The sequence below is a fragment of the Pinus tabuliformis genome, chromosome 4_1 (assembly GCF_031772625.1).
Source record: "Pinus tabuliformis cultivar Carrire ecotype Pingquan chromosome 4_1, CPIR1, whole genome shotgun sequence".
NCBI classification, from domain to species: Eukaryota; Viridiplantae; Streptophyta; class Pinopsida; order Pinales; family Pinaceae; genus Pinus; species Pinus tabuliformis.
The window spans coordinates 213,012,260-213,033,021 of record NC_142303.1 but is presented as its reverse complement, the minus strand read 5'-3'; the positions used below and the strand labels follow the sequence as shown (position 1 = coordinate 213,033,021).

The 20,762-nt window shown below is 34.0% G+C and overlaps 1 pseudogene; it reads right to left on the bottom strand.

Annotated features, from left to right (window-relative positions):
- Positions 1 to 918: 918 nt before the first annotated feature.
- LOC149174982 (cysteine-rich receptor-like protein kinase 19) lies at positions 919 to 17,108 on the bottom strand (annotated as a pseudogene).
- Between the last annotated feature and the right edge of the window lie 3,654 nt (positions 17,109 to 20,762).

Sequence of the window (20,762 nt, the reverse complement as noted above, 5' to 3'; positions counted from 1 at the left end):
TGAGTGTCATAGAATATTTGTGAACATCCTTATTTCACCTACCGAAAATATAAAATTATTGAGCAAAAACAAAAAGACCAAACACCAAATAAAACACAACAACAACACTATGTGAAATGAGAAGAAAAAGACAAGAAAGAGTTTGATTAAAAAACAACAAAAATAACAAACAGAAACAAAAATGAATAAGATATATATTTTATAAATTAACAATTATATCTATATATATATATATATATATATATATATATATATATATAACTTTCAAATCCAAATTAACAAAATTCTCATATAAAAAAACAAAATAAATAAACAAACATTAATTTTTTTATTTTTTTTCTACTTTCCAAAAAAAAAAATATCTATAACATATACATTATTTTCTACTTTCATAAAAAAATAAAAATAAAATATATATAACATTACAGGATTTTTTTTTCAATTATATCTTTTTCCATTTTCCTTTTCCTTTTCCTTTTCCTTTTCCTTACCTTTTTCAAATGTAACTAACTGACAAAATAATAAAACAATATCTATAACATATATATCACTTTCCACTTTCCTAAAAAAATAAAAATAAAATATATATAACATTACACATTTTTTTTTTCCAATTACATCATTTTCCTTTTCCTTGCCTTTTTCAAATGTAACTAACTAAAAATTTACTATAAAAAATATCAGACAAAATAATAAAACAATTATATAATTAAAGATAGTTTATAACTTTTATTAATAATTTTACGAAAATTAAATCCATCAAATTACTCACATTCACTATCGTCCATTTAAAAATAAATTCATCATTATATTCCATAGTTTGAACACAATATAATAAAGTAGTGCTATCTCTGCCATGGTTGAATATACTGTCACAACATTACTGAATGTGTCTGTTAAATCACTGCATATTTACCATTACCTGGGCACCAATTCAGTAATGGAATCAGTGGCGTTAGATCCAGATGCAGAAGCAGAAGCAGACGCAGACGCATGTGAGAACCCATAATTGGTAGACACGGAATTTGGGGAAACATGAGAACTCACAAATGCAGGCTTTGTGGGATCCGGTATGTCCGTAATGGAATCAAGTGACAGCATCGAAGTAACTGTCGACATTGGTGGACGAAGTGACGATTCGGCTTGTAAACACAAAAGACCAACCTGAATGCATCTCACCGCTTGATTTTCATCGCACGTTTCACTAATTGCTCCATCAATTATCCCCACAATGTTTCCAGCTTCATATGACTTCCATATCTGCATAATCACAGAGGCTTCGTCATTCTGGATATATACACAGTGGACAACACATCCTCAATATCGTCATGGGTATCCCTGATACGTTTGTATATGAACTAAATAGCATGGTCTTAACTTAATTAAGGGAAATTGGATATGCTCAGTTGGGAATAAAAGGGAAATTGTATCTTACCCATCCCAAAAGAATCTGCATTTCAGGTGGCAAATTGTAATCAGTGTTCTTTCTTCCTATGATAATTTCGAGGACAAGAACACCAAAACTATAAACATCAGTTTTTACAGATACTTGCACCAACATAGCATACTCTGGTGGCATATAACCGCTGCATATACAGAGTACAATGTCAAATATCATAAATTAAGGCAAAAATTTAGAAATGGGAAATGATAAGTTATTTGAAAAGGAAGCATAGCTGCAACCAAGATTGTCAATCCATCCCCAGATCATAAAATTAAGGCAAAAAATGCAAAACCCCACCTTTTCTTGAATATCATAAATTAAGGAAAAAAATTTAGAAATGGGAGATGATAAGTTATTTGATAAATCCCCAAATCATAAAAACGCATAACCAAGAATGCAAAACCCCGTTGAAGTAAAACGAGCACAGTAAAACATCTGCATTAACAGAGTAATGAGGGTATTGAAATCTCACTAAGTTCCAACAACTTTTGCAGTACTGATGTGAGTTTGGGAAAAAGTCTTGCTAAGCCGAAATCCTCTAGCTTAGGGTTCAGTTCCTCGTCCAACAACACATTGCTTGCTTTAACATCCCGATGAATAATGCGCGGTAGCGCGGTAACGAGCTACTCACATTATTATATTGTAACGCTTTCCCCAATCAAGCTGGTTTCGTCTGTTTGGGTCTGTATCGGTGCATGACATTAATTAACTTGGCATAATCTGAATATCCTTGGTGAAACAGTGATAATTTTAATTTTCTGTCTACTTTCATAATAAGATTTGATCCCTCTACGCAGCAGCCCAGTAGGCATACAAGATTTCTATGTTGAATTTCGGCTCCAAGTTTAACTTCATCTAAAAACTCTTTTATTCCTTGCATAGATGTGAACGACAGTGTTTTCACGGCTATTTCTTTTCCATCTAGTGTAGTTCCCTACAGTATAGAAGTTTGGTATATGTAATATCCCTACGGGGTAACTCGTCATAATAAACCTTATGAGATATTTACGGGTCGGTTGTAAACCGAAGGTAAGTGGTAACTCAGCTTAAATGATCACTTATGAATAGTTAACATTCGGAACTGATTCTTGGATTCTTGGTATTCTGTTTGGGGCGCTAATTAAGTGACAAGTGGTATACCTTAACACTTCATTAAATGCGGGTATTGTGCGTTCCACGAGAGGCGGGCGCTGCTGCCTTGTGTTAAGGTTTCCCATTTGGGAGCAGGGACTGGGCAGAGGAGGTGGATGTATTTCGGATCCTTCGTTTGCAAGTAAAAAAACTCGTATTCTGAATTTAGGTTACGAATTCTCTGAAATCATTATATGTATCCATTGACTGAAGGCGTAAGAACACCCAGAAAATATGTTGGCAGTAAAAGTTATCTTCTGCGTGTATTTGGATTTGAAGCCTGAGGAATATTTGGATTTGAAGCCTGAGGAATCGCTGAGAAGGTGAGGCAGTTGCTGCAGCTTCTTTTGCTCTTTTCGGTTTCAACTGTTAGCAAAATGAATGCAGTTGTGAAGTCACAGGTCTGGCCGCCCTGTAATTGCAAGCGTTAGAATAGTGAGAGGCAGGGACAAAGATCCACAGGTGAGGTTACCCTGTCCTCTGAGTGTGTACATCCTGAGACCATTATTCCAGTCGCAAGCAAGCTTGTTTTTTCTTCTTTGCATTGTGTGTTCGGTCGACAATGTTGTTGCCTCTGTATCTGTATACTTGTTGAGAGATCGTCGTGTGTCTCTGTCTGTGTTTTGGTTGAGAGGGCGTAGTGAATATATGAAGGTCGTGTGTTCCATCCACGTTACTTTGTATCTCTGTTTGGAGAGGGTTACCTGAATATATGAAGGTCGCGTGTTTGATCAACGCTCAACGCAGTTGGCACTTCATAATTCTACCTCAAATCAGGGGCATGAACTTGCAGAGAAACTGCGGATCCGTGTCTCTGGCAGATATGGCTTCCAAAGCAACGGTGATGGAGGCAAGGTGGATTACGATGAACAAGATAAGTAACTTTCTCGCTTCCTCGGAAGAAAATGCAAGGATGTAAGAGCCAAGTAAATATGTAGTTTTACCTCATTAAGTAAAAATGTAGATTTCTTTAGAAATACTACATGTGAATCTTGTGTTAAATGCTTTATGGTTTTAGCTAACTTTTGTTGTTTTGAAAATGCGTTACATGCATGAGGAAGTTAGCTAGTGACGTGCTTTTAGGCACATAGTTATTCGTTTCTGCAGTTTCTTTTTGGTAAAAGAGTGCATACATAAGGTATAAGGATGAAGGGTTCCAGGAGAGTTTTCTTGGAAACAAAATAGTGGTTCTTTCTTTAAAAATATATATAATAGTGTTCCTAATATATTGAAAACCCATACTTGTATTATTAAAAGATTATGTGCACTGCATATACTAAAGAGGGGCTATTAGGATAAGCTAATGGGTGCTCAAAGAACAGTCGTTGTGTTATGGAGATGTGTTCTTTGTAGGTTAACAAAACTATGCTAATTTCTTGAAAATAACTATGTGAAAGGAATGCATGTGCAAGGCGCAGAACAATAGTTGTTACTTGGTATGTAAACATAACCATTGTGTTATATGTTTTAAAAAGAAACATGGACTTGTAAACTAATGGTTAGATCTCTTAGAGAGAGATATGCACCAGTGTGAATAAGCGTTGTGAAAAGTAGAACAAGAATTTACTTGAATAGATGTACTAGTTAGTTAGTATGTTATGCTTGCTCATGCAGATGAGTAGATGATAAAAGATCATTTTTAGAGGTTGTTTAATGAATTATTGATATTGTAGCTAATCTTGTTGCCAAGATTGTTGTCAACAGCATTGACAGGAAAAGATGGCGGTTGGTGCCAAAGGAAAGTAATGTTTAACATTGGCAGGAAAAGGATTATTCGTCCATGCAGATGAGTTCAAGCTGCAGTATTGTCCATTGCTAGAACAATTATGCCACAAGGGATGTTGTATGTGGCGGTATGTAAGTCAAAGATTACATGAAAACTGTATTAGCTTTTAGCTAGTTATGTGATAACATAATGATAATTCATTGTAATGATTTCAATAACAATGGTTAAGGGATGGAATCCCTTATAGGCCATTGAGTGAGGGGTGAAAACCCTCACGAGCGTTTAATAATAAGATTAAACGTTTGCTGGTTTTCACCCTACGGGGTTTCCAGGGTAAATTGGTGTTCAAATGGTGTGATTTCCTTTTGTGTCCATTGATAATGATGAGTCCTTGATGATGATGGTTCTTTATTTGATGTGACAACTATAACGTCTTAGTACATGCTTATCTAATATGTTTAAGGATATCAAGAAATGGATGCAAGGATTCATGAAACAGTTTATGTTATTACAGTGGTGACGAAAGGTTATGCAATGGTTATGAAACTTTCTGTCTTTGATGGCAATTTACTTGATGTAATAATGAATAGTATATCTATGGTTAATGATGATTTGTGGAGTTGTGAATTGATTAATTACTTGTGGTAATTGTATAAAAACTTCTAACTCCCTACTTTTACATGTGAGGTTATCGGGGTATATGACAAGTGGTATCAGAGCTAAAGGTTGCAGTACTGGTGACTTTGGAAATTGGTAAGCGGAAAATGAATTTAGGTACGCCGTTAGTGGGCATTAACTCAGGTATGAGTTTAATCATTCACATATTGATTTACATAGTACACTATTTTGGCATGATATGTGTGATTCATATTTATAACTGCTTTGAGTAGTAAGTAATAAAGTTGTTGCATAACTACATTCATAACATTGGATTCCTGATGAGGGAAAAAGACAATGAAACTTTTGTCGCACTTACGAACAATATTAAACACTCATTACACGTAAGAACAATATTGAACAGTCATTGAGGAAAGTGACAACGAACTACCAGCTTTTGATTTGCAAATATGGTAATAACAATGATATATTCATTAAACAAAATTGAAGTTACAATGAACAAAACTTAATGAGTCAATGCATGAATATAAATTATGGGGAACATCCTTGAATAGGATGACAAATTGTTTTAAAAGGACATTAGAAGAACCCCTTAGATAATGAAAACATGCATTGAGTCAAGCAGCGAGACATGGTTGTCATAACTAACTTTTGATTCAGTCTTGTCATGAATGCATGAAGACGATTGGTAGTGAGATTGGTTAGTGTTGTATGACTAACCCATATAACTTATATGCATTAATTCAATTGGACTTAAGATTATTACAATTCGAAAATAAGTGAAGGTTGATTGATGTCACATGCATGGAATGTGTGTATGAAGATTTTTACTCTCTCTGTGCTATAGTCCAGTTGTTCATGAGAAGAGTTCTTAATTTTATTCACCATGAGAATGCATGATGAATAGTATATGCTTATGTCTTAATAGATTTAATGATGATTACCCTCTAATTAATTGAAATCCATTAGCATGGTATGTGTTTGTGGTAATCATTACTTGTTGGGAGATAAAAACCATTGGAGCCTTGATTTAATGATGGTTGAATTTATCTCTACTATGGGAATGATGGATTTCGTATGCATGTTGCATTCCAGTGTGAAGTTAATTGTAGAGGCATGTTCAGTGGGTAACATTTCTAGGACCCATTCATGGTATAATAACATGTGATAATTATTCATAAATAGACTACCTGTGTTAATACAGTTGTCAGTAAACTCTAATTACCTTCCCCAACTATAGATGCTTCCAAAGGAAATGGAAGCAAGGAGTAGGAAGGAGACCGTGCTGTAGGGACAGACGGAGATGGGAAAAAGAATCGCTAAGTCTGGTGATGACCAGATAGAGCAAGTTTGGAGTATCAGAATCTTGCAGAAGACTCTAAGTCTGGGGACGACTAGATAAGCGCTCGATGTGCATGTGAGTATTCCCTTGACCATGCTTAAGGAGTTGGAAAATGATAACTATAGTGTGTTGATGTTAATGATTTTCGTAATGTCTCCTTGAAGTCATTATTCTGAAAAGGGTCGCATAGTAGTGTTATGATAGTTGTTGCATCTAGCATCAAGTGGTAACTCGGGTGCATGTGTGACACTTAGGAGATTATGCTTCTAATTGCATAAGTAGAGCAATTGCTTCCGGTAAGGGTGGTTTAATTTGTTAGTTATGCATGTTGATCCAAGGATAAGATAAGTATCTTGCTCACTTTCTTGAAGAACATGTATGAATGTTTTATATGATCTCTTAGTAGAGAAAGTATGTGAATGCATGCAGTAAAAGAATGGTTCTTTTATAGATTTTCTTGGTAAAGAAAATGCGTTAATGCATGCAGTTCAAGATTGATTATTTTGTATGTTTTTCTTAGTAAAGGAAATAGGTAGTTCCTCCTAGAAAGACTACATGTGAGTCTTGTGTGAGGAATGCTTGTCTCTTGTCTATAAAATCCTTGCTAAATATAGCCAAAGTATCTTCTTGAGAAAAGAGGATGAGGTATATAAATGTCCCGAGGACATAGCATGGAAGGTGGCCAAGTTTTCTTGAATTAAAGTATGTATCTTTATTTGATAAAAGCTTCTTGGAAAATATATATATATATATATATATATATATATATATATATATATATATATATATATATATATATATATATAGATATATATATATATATATACTAATTGCATTATGATTCTAGTTAGTTTCTAAGTTCTAGTGAAACGATTATGCATTACATGCATGATAAAGATAGCTAAAGATGTGCTTCTAGGCACATAGATATTCATATCTAACTTTCTTGAAGAAAGAGTGTATTATATATATACTTAAATATAGTCTCATTCTAGAAGAGTGTGCATACTTCATGTATGAAGATGAAGGATTTTATGAGAGTTCTCTTGAAAATAAAAATAGAGGTTCTTTCCCTTAAAGACACATTAGAATAGTGTTCATACAAGAACCAAAATCCTTACTTGTTTCATGAAAAGAACTATGTGCATTGAAGTAAAGTAATTGTGTTAGGAGAACACATGTTGCATATTGGTAGCTATTGTGACTTTGGAATTATTGAGTCTGTGTGTACTTAGAGAAAGTGGTCATGTTAGCTTCCTTGAAAATAATAATCTCTTGGAGAGATTGTCTTGTTGGATGAGCTGTGTTGATTGCTTGATTTTGATGCATAAAGGATAAGTAAACCTTGTTTTTATATCTTGATTTTTATGCCTAAAGATGGATATCTTTAATAATTCCCTGAAAGGGAAGATAGAAGAATGAGGTTAAAATGACCTCCTTTAAGAAAGAGGTATGTGGTTTGTTGTATAAAATGATGGTAGTCTTCTAGTGAAGGGAATAAGTGTTGCATACATTAAAGAAGGGCTTATATGATAAGCAATGGTATGAACAAGGATTAGTCATTGTGACATAAGAGTTATGTTCTTGTATGTTAGAGAAATTATGTTTAATTACACTAACGATGCATGACTAAAACTAGCCATAGTAAACGTAAGATAATACTCCATTAATGATGATTTGAATTAGAACAACAGACTATGGCAAAATTGGGAATGCTGAGAGTATTAACTCAACTGTTGTTGACATTTATACATTAATGAGTATTTGTATATGCTTTTATACATGACAATATTGTATGCATGAAAATGCTTGGAAATTGAATACATGTTAACTGATGCATATTTATAACTAACGTTGCTGATGGGATTAAGTAGTGGTAGCTTAATGGCAACAAGAAAACTCATCACGTAAATTGCTGCAGTGTGAGTTGCAATCATAAATGAGAAAGAATGATGTTATATGATATGCATGAATTATGTTATTTGGGAAATTTCCATGCATACAACATGTATGATGGATATGCTTCCCATCAATCTAGATGTTGTGGACCCATGATGAGGGATTAGTGTAAATGCATGGTCTACATGCATGTTTATTTTGTTAATGATAATGATTATATGGTTCATTATGTAAATTACTTTGGGAACGATTGGTAACAGAGAAATTTAACATGCCAGACAGTTGCAGATAGTTGGGTTGATGACAGTTACCTGCCCGAAGGGGTTGATGGTACTTGTCTGCCCAGATTGTGAAAGGCTGGAATTCCTTGGGTTGATGGCAACTACCTGCCTGGAGGGGTTGATGGTACTTGTCTGCCCGGAGTTGGGTTGATGGCAGCTACCTGCCCGGAGGGGTTGATGGTACTTGTCTGCCCAGATTTCCTATCTCTGGAATTCTTGAGCTGGTTGGCCAGTGGAATTCTATGTTAGACCTGGTAAGGTCTCTATCGAAGAAACTGTCTGGATGTGAAAATGACTCGATTTGGTTGTGGAAACCAGTTCCCATGAGTTGGGAATTCTTTAGCCTATTATGGTGCTCATAGCTAAAGAAATGAATGAATCAGTTATATGATATGTTGAAAATAAATTCTATATATAGTTGTGTGAAATGTGTTATGCACTTTTAACAAGAAATGAGTTTAATTTTCAATGAGGAGTTGTTGGAAATTTTAATTCCTTTACCATATTATTAATCTTGTAAACGTCTTAGTAGGGGCTAAGACCATTTTCAAATAATGCAGTGATTGACTGTTTTGATGATTAGAGAGCTAGGTGCTCTTTTGGTACATCTAGAAGCACTTTGCGGATGTCTTTAGTGAGAATTCGTTCAGTGTGCACGTGAGCAGTGATTTATCATTTGATGATTAGTGTTAGTGCTCTTTAAGTACTTGTAAAAGTACTGTGATTTAGAAAGCATCTAACATTGCACAATTGATTGCTAGTCAAAAGTATCTCATTTGACTCAGAATATTGGGACTAACACGATTGAATTTGTTAGTCATACATTACGGAAATTACTTACCATGGAGGGTTGAAGAATTGTCCAACCACTATTAAAAGGCTTACATGGAAGTATTCATGATTTCCAAGAATAGATGGTAAGTAATGGTAAGTTGACATAGAGAATTGTTTATTATGAATGAATAAGGGCCAAGTGGTGGCGATTAGAAGTTGCATATTTTTGCAACTATTGATGCTTATAACTAATGATATTTCTTATGACTATATCATTACTATTTTGTTTGTTGTCATTTCTTAGAATGAAAACTTTGATTTTAAAGAGGAAGGATCACATTTTGTGTGGTTTAGATGGTATATCACGAGTAAAATATCAAGTTCCGATGAAAGAAGAACACCGAGGACGGTGTTCCTGTTAAGGGGGGGAGTATGTAATATCCCTACCGGGTAACTCGTCATAATAAACCGTATGAGATATTTACGGGTCGGTTGTAAACCGAAGGTACGTGGTAACTCAGCGTAAATTATCAGTTATGAATAGTTAACATTCGGAACTGATTCTTGGATTCTTGGTATTCTGTTTGGGGCGCTAATTAAGTGACAAGTGGTATACCTTAACGCTTCATTAAATGCGGGTATTGTGCGTTCCACGAGAGGCGGGCGCTGCTGCCTTGTGTTAAGGTTTCCCATTTGGGAGCAGGGACTCGGCAGAGGAGGTGGATGTATTTCGGATCTTTCGTTTGCAAGTAAAAAAAATCGTATTCTGAATTTAGGTTACGAATTCTCTGAAATCATTATATGTATCCATTGACTGAAGGCGTAAGAACACCCAGAAAATATGTTGGCAGTAAAAGTTATCTTCTGCGTGTATTTGGATTTGAAGCCTGAGGAATCGCTGAGAAGGTGAGGCAGTTGCTGCAGCTTCTTTTGCTCTTTTCGGTTTCAACTGTTAGCAAAATGAATGCAGTTGTGAAGTCACAGGTCTGGCCGCCCTGTAATTGCAAGCGTTAGAATAGTGAGAGGCAGGGACAAAGATCCACAGGCGAGGTTACCCTGTCCTCTGAGTGTGTACATCCTGAGACCATTATTCCAGTCGCAAGCAAGCTTGTTTTTTCTTCTTTGCATTGTGTGTTCGGTCGACAATGCTGTTGCCTCTGTATCTGTATACTTGTTGAGAGATCGTCGTGTGTCTCTGTCTGTGTTTTGGTTGAGAGGGCGTACTGAATATATGAATCGTGTGTTCCGTCCACGTTACTTTGTATCTCTGTTTGGAGAGGGTTACCTGAATATATGAAGGTCGCGTGTTTGATCAACGCTCAACGCAGTTGGCACTTCATAATTCTACCTCAAATCAGGGGCGTGAACTCGCAGAGCAACTGCGGATCCGTGTCTCTGGCGGATATGGCTTCCAAAGCAACGGTGATGGAGGCAAGGTGGATTACGATGAACAAGATAAGTAACTTTCTCGCTTCCTCGGAAGAAAATGCAAGGATGTAAGAGCCAGGTAAATATGTAGTTTTACCTCATTAAGTAAAAATGTAGATTTCTTTAGAAATACTACATGTGAATCTTGTGTTAAATGCTTTATGGTTTTAGCTAACTTTTGTTGTTTTGAAAATGCGTTACATGCATGAGGAAGTTAGCTAGTGACGTGCTTTTAGGCACATAGTTATTCGTTTCTGCAGTTTCTTTTTGGTAAAAGAGTGCATACATAAGGTATGAGGATGAAGGGTTCCAGGAGAGTTTTCTTGGAAACAAAATAGTGGTTCTTTCTTTAAAAATATATATAATAGTGTTCCTAATATATTGAAAACCCATACTTGTATTATTAAAAGATTATGTGCACTGCATATACTAAAGAGGGGCTATTAGGATAAGCTAATGGATGCTCAAAGAACAGTCGTTGTGTTATGGAGATGTGTTCTTTGTAGGTTAACAAAACTATGCTAATTTCTTGAAAATAACTATGTGAAAGGAACGCATGTGCAAGGCGCAGAACAATAGTTGTTACTTGGTATGTAAACATAACCATTGTGTTATATGTTTTAAAAAGAAACATGGACTTGTAAACTAATGGTTAGATCTCTTAGAGAGAGATATGCACCAGTGTGAATAAGCGTTGTGAAAAGTAGAACAAGAATTTACTTGAATAGATGTACTAGTTAGTTAGTATGTTATACTTGCTCATGCAGATGAGTAGATGATAAAAGATCATTTTAGAGGTTGTTTAATGAATTATTGATATTGTAGCTAATCTTGTTGCCAAGATTGTTGTCAACAGCATTGACAGGAAAAGATGGCGGTTGGTGCCAAAGGAAAGTAATGTTTAACATTGGCAGGAAAAGGATTATTCGTCCATGCAGATGAGTTCAAGCTGCAGTATTGTCCATTGCTAGAACAATTATGCCACAAGGGATGTTGTATGTGATGGTATGTAAGTCAAAGATTACATGAAAACTGTATTAGCTTTTAGCTAGTTATGTGATAACATAATGATAATTCATTGTAATGATTTCAATAACAATGGTTAAGGGATGGAATCCTTTATAGGCCATTGAGTGAGGGGTGAAAACCCTCATGAGCGTTTAATAATAAGATTAAACGTTTGCTGGTTTTCACCCTATGGGGTTTCCAGGGTAAATTGGTGTTCAAATGGTGTGATTGCCTTTTGTGTCCATTGATAATGATGAGTCCTTGATGATGATGGTTCTTTTTTTGATGTGAAAACTATAATGTCTTAGTACATGATTATCTAATATGTTTAAGGATATCAAGAAATGGATGCAAGGATTCATGAAACAGTTTATGTTATTACAGTGGTGACGAAAGGTTATGCAATGGTTATGAAACTTACTGTCTTTGATGGCAATTTACTTGATGTAATAATGAATAGTATATCTATGGTTAATGATGATTTGTGTAGTTGTGAATTGATTAATTACTTGTGGTAATTGTATAAAAACTTCTAACTCCCTACTTTTACATGCGAGGTTATCGGGGTATATGACAGTAAATTATTAAGCTTAATTGTCTTTCCCCAATATATTGTTTTCAAACTGCTAATCTACAGTCAATTGTGCGAAGAGAATAGCCTGAATATCACTCTATTTTAAGATAGTAAATATCATTACTTGAAGCTTATTTAACCCAGCTTACCTTGTACACAAGGCTGAATCCTCCTTCTCCAAGCTTGTTCTGATTATCAAAATTTTTAGTGGAAGCTAGTAATGTTTCCATAGTAAATATTATGTGTCTATTATTATTGAGGAGTACGAGTTCTTCACCTTCATCATCATCTGTATTATGAAAATATAAAATTATATTGAACATAGTATACTTGTCTTATCTAAAGACCCAGTCTGCAATTCAACTATTAAAACCTCAAATAACTCAAATCTTCAATCAGGACACTCACACATACACATCTAATGGCCGGTGTAATCATATATAAAGTGAATCTTCAATCAGGACACTCACACATACACATCTAATGGCCGGTGTAATCATATATAAAGTGCCAAAGGACACTGGGCAAGTTTTACCACAATAGCCGGGCATAAGTTATTGTATTATGGGGGACATTATTATGTGCAAAATGGTTGGGTATTGAGATTTTAAAGACTAATTTGAACTTAAATAGTGTTATAGAATGGGTACATAGATTTTTTCAATTTAATCCATACATTCTTACTGCATGGATGAGGGGCATCTGTGTTTTGGATTCTGGAGCAGAGCTTTCATTAAATCACATACAAGCATGCGTACTGTGAACAAAATGACGTTGCAAACATGTTATCAAAAAAGAGAATTGCAACAAAAATAGGTATCATTCACTTTTATGCATATCAATAGGGTAGTAAATGAAAGAACTATAGAGATCTTGTAGCATAGCATTACATAATATACATTTTGTAACCATAAATAGATTTAGGAAATATGATATGTAAATAAAATTTTGTATTAACCTGAAATAATAAATATGTGACAAAAATGTTTATTAGAGGAAAAAACAAATCAGAAACAATCAGTGCCAGAAGCTACCAAACCCTAGGTTTAGATGGGTTACGTGTATGTGCTACCTTGTAATAACATGCATTGCCTACGAGCTCAGAGAATCGTGTGGCACCATTACCTTCATTCTTGTACAAGTTGCGAATAGGGATAGGGTTAACATGAGAACCAAGCCACCCACAACCCCTAAAGACTATGCAGCTTTGACTCCAATACTGAACTCCCGCATATACAGAGGATGTGAATATGAAATTGATTGCGTATGACAGACATGTTGTGCAGTCTTTACTGGATATATCTGATGGGAATTTTCTGTTTAATTCCAAAACAAATAATGAACACAGGATAATGCTTTGTTTTACCACAAGATCTTAACACTGAGAAGCAAATATTGTTTCTGGGCAGAACAGAGTTTCACACATGCCCAATAAAACTTGTATTCATTAAAAGATTTCTGCTACAAAAGATTCTTCCTCTTACAGAGGGATTACAACAAGAGACTGCTTCAAATGCAGTTCCAAAAACTCACGCGGTCTCTCAAGAAAAATTTACAATGCTTTGTAAGGAAAATTTCTTACATTCGTTCTCTTCTTGAAAAGATTTTTACTGCTGTGTAAAAACCTCTTTCTTTTTTTACACTGCTGTGCATTACATTCAACCTGGTGAAAAATTCTTCTTACATTCATTGCGGCGAGCTGTTCCCTTTTTTATAATGAACGAACTGCAACACAAAGAAAAACATTACAATGCCTTTTTACTTTTTCGTAAAAACCAAAAACTACACCCGTGGATAAAAAACTAATAAAATTAAAAGCTTACCTACATTTACCAACCCATAGTAAATTTCATTAAATGTTTTACTGGCGGTCAAATTGAAACTTTTACTCCACGTCAATTTGATATTGCAGACCTATACTTCAACCATTGAATTATGCGATTTGTGATTTGCGATTTGATCGCATCGCGAAATCGCATTCGGTGCAAAACAGGGGGAGGCTTGAAACATATGGGTGCGATCTGCGATATGCGATTGGATCGCATCACAACATCGCAATCGGCAGAAATCAAGTGAACAGACGGAGGTAGTGGGCATGCATGCGATTTGCGATTTGATCGCATCGCAAAGAAAAAAAATGCAGTTTTCTGAAATGATAACGCGGCAGTTTGAAATTAGATTTCAACACTCCCCTTTAATTTTAACTGCTGGGTTATCAGTCATACCCAGACATTTCCTCAAAAACTCAAAACTTTTTTGTCCCAATGGCTTGGTCAGAATGTCTGCGACCTGCTCTTGTGTTCTGCAATGTTGTAAAACAATTTCTCCATTGTTTACCAATTCCCTGATGTAATGAAACTTTGTGTCAATGTGTTTCGTTCTCTTATGAAACACAACATTCTTGGATAATGCAATAGTTGAGTTATTGTCACAAAAAATCACAGTTCCTTTTGTTTGCTCTTGGCATAAGCTCCTTAACATCCTTCTCATCCAAACTGCTTGACATGCTACTGCTGTAGCTGCCACATATTCTGCCTCTGCTGTAGACAATGCTACAATAGGCTGTTTTTTAGAAGCCCATGAAATGGCTCCTGAACCCATGTGAAAAACATAACCGGATGTGCTTTTTCGATCATCTACACTTCCAGCCCAATCACTATCAGTGTATCCAACTAAATTTGAACATTCTGAGACAGTATATAAAATGCCAAACCTTTTAGTACCTTTAACATACCTCAGAATTCTTTTTGCTGCCTGCCAATGTGCTTCTTTTGGCCTCTCCATGAATTTGGAAATTAAACTAACAGCAAGCATTATATCTAGCCTAGTTGCAGTCAAATACATGAGGCTGCCAACTATGCTCTTGTACAAACTAGGATCAAAATCCTTGCTGCTGTCCTCTTTGTTGAGTTTTAATCCCATCACTGTGAGAGTGATTGCTGCCTTGCTGTCCTACATGTTAAATCTTTCCAATACTTCATTTACATATTTTGCTTGTGAGATAAAAATTCCATTTTCATTTTGATCTACTTCTATTCCTAAGAAGTATCTCAGCAAACCCATGTCAGTCATTTCAAATTCTTCTTTCATGACTGTTTTGAAATTTTCAATGAGATATTCATCATTACCTGTGAAAATAACATCATCAACATATAACACAACAATTAGAATTTTACCATCTTTTTCTTTGATGTAGAGGGTGGGTTCTCCCTCACACTTTGCAAATTCATTTTCCAGTAGATAGGAATCTATCCTATTGTACCATGCTCTTGGTGCTTGCTTCAGCCCATAAAGAGCTTTCTTCAATCTGCACACTTTGTGCTCTTGGCCTTTCTTTTCATAGCCTAGAGGTTGTTCAATGTAAACCTCCTCCTTTAACACTCCATTTAGGAATGCTGACTTCACATCCATTTGGTAAACTTTCCACTTGTTTTGTGCTACTATGGACAACACTGCTCTCACTATTTCCATTCTTGCAACCGATGCAAAAGTTTCCTCATAATCTCTCCCATACTGCTGCTTGTATCCTTTGAAAACCAATCTTGCCTTGTGTCTTTCTATTTTGCCTTCAGCATTACTTTTGGTCTTGTAGACCCATTTAACTCCAATGACTTCTTTTCCTTTTGGTAGTTCAACCAAATCCCATGTCTTGTTTCTTTCTATGGCATTGATCTCCTCATCCATAGCTTCTATCCATTTCTTATCCTTAATTGCATCTTCGAAATGAATAGGGTCATCAACATGACAATATAAAGCAAACAAAGAATTCATACCTTCATCATAAATGTCACTTAAATTTCTGAACTTCTTACCTCTTTCATTTGGTGTACAAGTGCTTGAAGAAGCACTTGAATTTTCTCCTTGTGGTGTGCTTGGAGAAGCACTTTCATTTCTCGTCAAGGGTGTCTCTTGCTGCCCTTGCATTGGCGCTGCTATTTGGGGATGTATTTAAGCCATCTCCTTATCATCTTCATCATGAGACAAACAGTTTTTAACATTCACTGTTTTCTCTATGCTTCCATCCCAAGCTTCCTCCTCAATGAATTGAACATCTTTGCTCACAAAAAACTTCTTGGTAGATGGGATATATAACCTGTAAGCTTTGGATTCCTCACTGTATCAAATGAAAATACATTTCTCCCCTTTGATATCCAGCTTTGACTTCAATACTGAACTCCTGCATATACAGAGGATGTGAATATGTAATTGATTGCGTATGACAGACATGTTGTGCAGTCTTTACTGGATATATCTCTAGTGCATTGGACCAGGCCGTAAATATTTTGAGACGACGAGTCTGTAGTACTCAAAGCAGATCGTTTCGTTTCAAGTGCTACTGCAGCTGATAATCTGTTTAAGAAATCTTTAACATCCGCCTGAAAATTTTTATTTGGAATATAGACACCCGTGGCCCCACCGAAGCCCTCAGGGTAAATAGACCCTAAACGTGTGTCCATTTTCCCGATGAAATTGTAGTTTTCATAGCGTAAGAAGCATTCAAAAGGCCAGAGACTACCTCCAGTCACATGCGGACAATTTTGTTTAAGCATATAAGTTGCATATTGTGAACAATTGTAGCATTGGTCGACTGTCATGTCTTCCCTGCATTGGAGGAGGCCATATACTTTGTCAGAACTTTGGCCATACACAGAGATGTTAAACCCTGTTTGCTTCGTGCGTTGAACAAGCCTAGCAAACACTATATTCAGATTGCTCTCAAACGTACTCCCTTCAGCATATTCAGAGCTGCAGTTATATGGGGCCGCCTCTGTCTCTGCCTCTGCATTGTAAATCTGTCCATGAAGTGTAATATTAACAACAACAATAATTAAACCGATTAGGAGAGAGGATGCAGAATCTCTTCCATCGATGCGGAATGCCATCGCACAATGGAGAAGCTGCACTGCACAGACATACCAAAACTTTACTCTCCCTTCCCCATGTGATTGATTCATCTATATGAACGATATCATGTCGCATAAACACAGACTTATATTTATGGTCAATGTTCATTAATGTTTAGTTTCACGTCTCTTTTAGGTGGTTGATCTCATGTAATGCGTTGATTTGGTATTTGATAAGGAATTATAATATCATGTACTCGGTTGGTCAATGGTCAATGTTTAGTTTATCCGTATTTCTTTTGTGTTGATGTGGTAGGGAGGATTTTACTTTTTCACTCTGTGAATTAAGCTATTGTATTTATTATTATTAATAATGATAAAGAAAAGTATTCATATATAAATTAAACATATATAACATTTAATAAAAATTTTAATTATAGAGATTTATTTCACTTTATTATGGAGATTCTTAATCTGTAAATAAGTCTTGTTATAATATTATGGACCAATACTTTACCTCATCAATACTACATGTCCAAAAAACCATAACTGATTTCATATGACAAATTTTTAATTAATAAATTTCATAGGGGGCATTTTTTTAATAAATGAATTTAATGAAAAAGAGAAAGAAGACATACTTATTTTGAAAATAAATTTCAACCTTTGACTTGTGTATACTACCAAGAATATTTTAGAATATTCATATCTACCATCCACATAATGATTATTGATAATTAAATTAAAATTATTAAATCCCAATTCCAAAATAAACATGCCTATCCATCTTTCAAATTCTAAAACTTATGAAATATATTATTATAATACATCTTTATATAATTTAACTTATTTTTTTTTATTTGCCACGTTATGGGAGTCTTAAGATGACTCATGACAGTTTAACATGACTCCGACTTTGCCCACATTTTTAAATAATAACAAAGTGTCTTAACAAAATACCCTATCATTGGGACATCATTTAATTCATATTATGATAAATTAGTTAATTTTATTAAAACTTATAGTATATATAGTAATTTTTGGTTTAGTCTATTTTTTTAAAACCATTAATTGAATGATGATAAATTATAAACTATGTTACGTAGACATAAGTTATTATTTATAATTCTTAATTTTTTTAAAATATCAAAAAAATAATTATATTTTGAATTTTTATATTCAAGCTTTTATGATCCATAATGAATTAAGCAAAGTCTTTCACTGGAAATCACATAATCCATAATGAACAAGTGTGGTTCATTATCAAAACCAAATATCTTCTGGATACTAATTATAATAACATAATTTGATTTTATCTTTATCTATCAAGTATTAAAATTTTCTTTTATTTAAAAAAAAAATTGTATTTCAAAAAATTTGATCTTTAAGCACTTAATAAATTTAGACTTAAAATATTTTAATAATTAGTTATAATTATAGGTATAATTATTTTTATTTTATTTTATGTAATTTAACTTAAAATGTTTTATTAATTATAAATGTTGTATTAATAATTATAATTATTAACTTTTTTTCTATCTCTTATAATTATTAATTTTTTATTTTATTTTATGTAATTTAATCAAATTAAAATATTTTATTAATTATAAATATTATATTGATAACTATGATTATTAATTTTATCTCTTAATTTCTTTATTAGTATTAGATTAGGTTACAACATGTCTACGGTATTAACTTGATAGTAAATCAAATAAATCTTGGAGTTGGTAATACGCTCATAGCTTTGAGCTTTTGGGCTTTGAAACGAAAAAACATCATACTTATATGTGGATCAGATTTTCTTAATCAACGTGTTATTTTCCAGCGTTGAGCATAGGTCTAGGTGTTAGGTGTTATAGAGGTCCAGGTCTAGATCTAGGTGTTAGGTGTTATATGGATCAGATTTTCTTGGTTGCCGTGTCTGCCCCCTTGATGAAGTTAGGGTCAAGAGAAGAGTCCCATCAAGAATTCTTCTGTGGTATCTGCTCCATGGTGGAGTCAAAATCAAGAATTAAGAGGTTGTCGACTTCAGTCAACTCTTTTGGATGTGCCCAAAGTCGTTTCAAGCTAGACTCTTACTCATGTGGAAGCTCCAAATATGGGCAAATTTATACAATGCATCTTATTTTTAGGTTTCATCTCACTTTTTAAGTTATTAGCTAAATCATATATTATAAATTATGTTTTTGTCAAAACACTATATTAACCATAGGCATAGCATTAGGCATAGCATTATGGTAGTTTTAATTTTTAATTAAAAAAAATTATAATATATTTTCTATAATTTGATTTAATTTTTTTCTTTTCTATTTTTAATAGTTTTTATTTTTATGATGGTTATTGGTGTACCCTTAAAACATTCTATAATGTGAAAATTATTCATTTAAAATTTTATAGAGTAAGTTATGTTAAGAGCCGGTGTGACCAAGCCAGGTGCAATCTTCAAGTGATTTTGATGACTTAAATGTTCTTGAATCATAATTTCACAAAAGAAAGATTAAATGTGTAATCATGACTCACAACTTAAGAAACAAAAAAATATAAATCTTTACTTTCATTTCCAATCAATTTAATGATAAAATTTTATCTTTTATATTCATATAATAAAAAATATACTTAAAATTTATCATACCTTCACAACTATTCAAAAAATAAAATATCTCAATTTAGTATAATTTTCAAATTCCAAAAATTATATAAAAATTATAGTGATATATTTTTTTATAAGTTAATCCATATTGTAAATTAATTTTAACAAATTGTATTTTAAGCAAAAGTAACCTAACAATAGCTGGTCAAATTGTATTTTAAGCAAAAGTGACTTAACCATCCTTTAGTGAACAGTTAATAACTTAGACAAATCCAGCCAATTTTTTTTTATAATTAAATGAAAAAGAAAAAACCTAGACAATGTACTACTCTTTTCTTAATACAAAAAGGTACCTTTCTTAATACAAAAAGGTACAAAAAGGTAGCGTGTTTTTTTTTGCTAAAAAAATACAATTACAATATTGTCAATCCTATTGAAATAAAATCAACATAGAGTAAAACATCTGCATTAGCAGTGTGTGAGAGTAATGATTGTATTGAAATCTCACTAAGTTCCAACAACTCTTGCAGTACTGATGTGAGTTTGGTTATCACGGAAAAGCGTGGCTAAACCGAAATTCGCTACCTTAGGGTTCAGTTCCTCATCCAACAACACATTGCTTGCTTTAACATACACATCTAATAGCCAGTGTAATCATATATAAAGTGCCAGAGGACACTGGGCACGTTTTACCACTTTTGCGGGGAAGGAGGAAGGGGCACAAACAGTCTGGCAGAAGTTATTGTATTATGGGGGACATTATTATGTGCAAAATGGTTGGGTATTGAGATTTTAAAGATTAATTTGAACTTAAATACTGTTATAGAATGGGTACATAGATTTTTTCAATTTAATCCATACATTCTTACTGCATGGATGAGGGGCATCTGGATTTTGGATTCTGGAGTAGAGCTTTCATTAAATCACATACAAGCATGTGTACTGTGAACAAAATGAGGTTGCAAACATGTTGTCAAAAAAGAGAATTGCAGCAAAAATAGGTATCATTCACTTTTATGCATATCAACAGGGTTCAGTAGTAAATGAAAGAAATATAGAGATCTTGTAGCATAGCATTACATAATATACATTTTGTAACC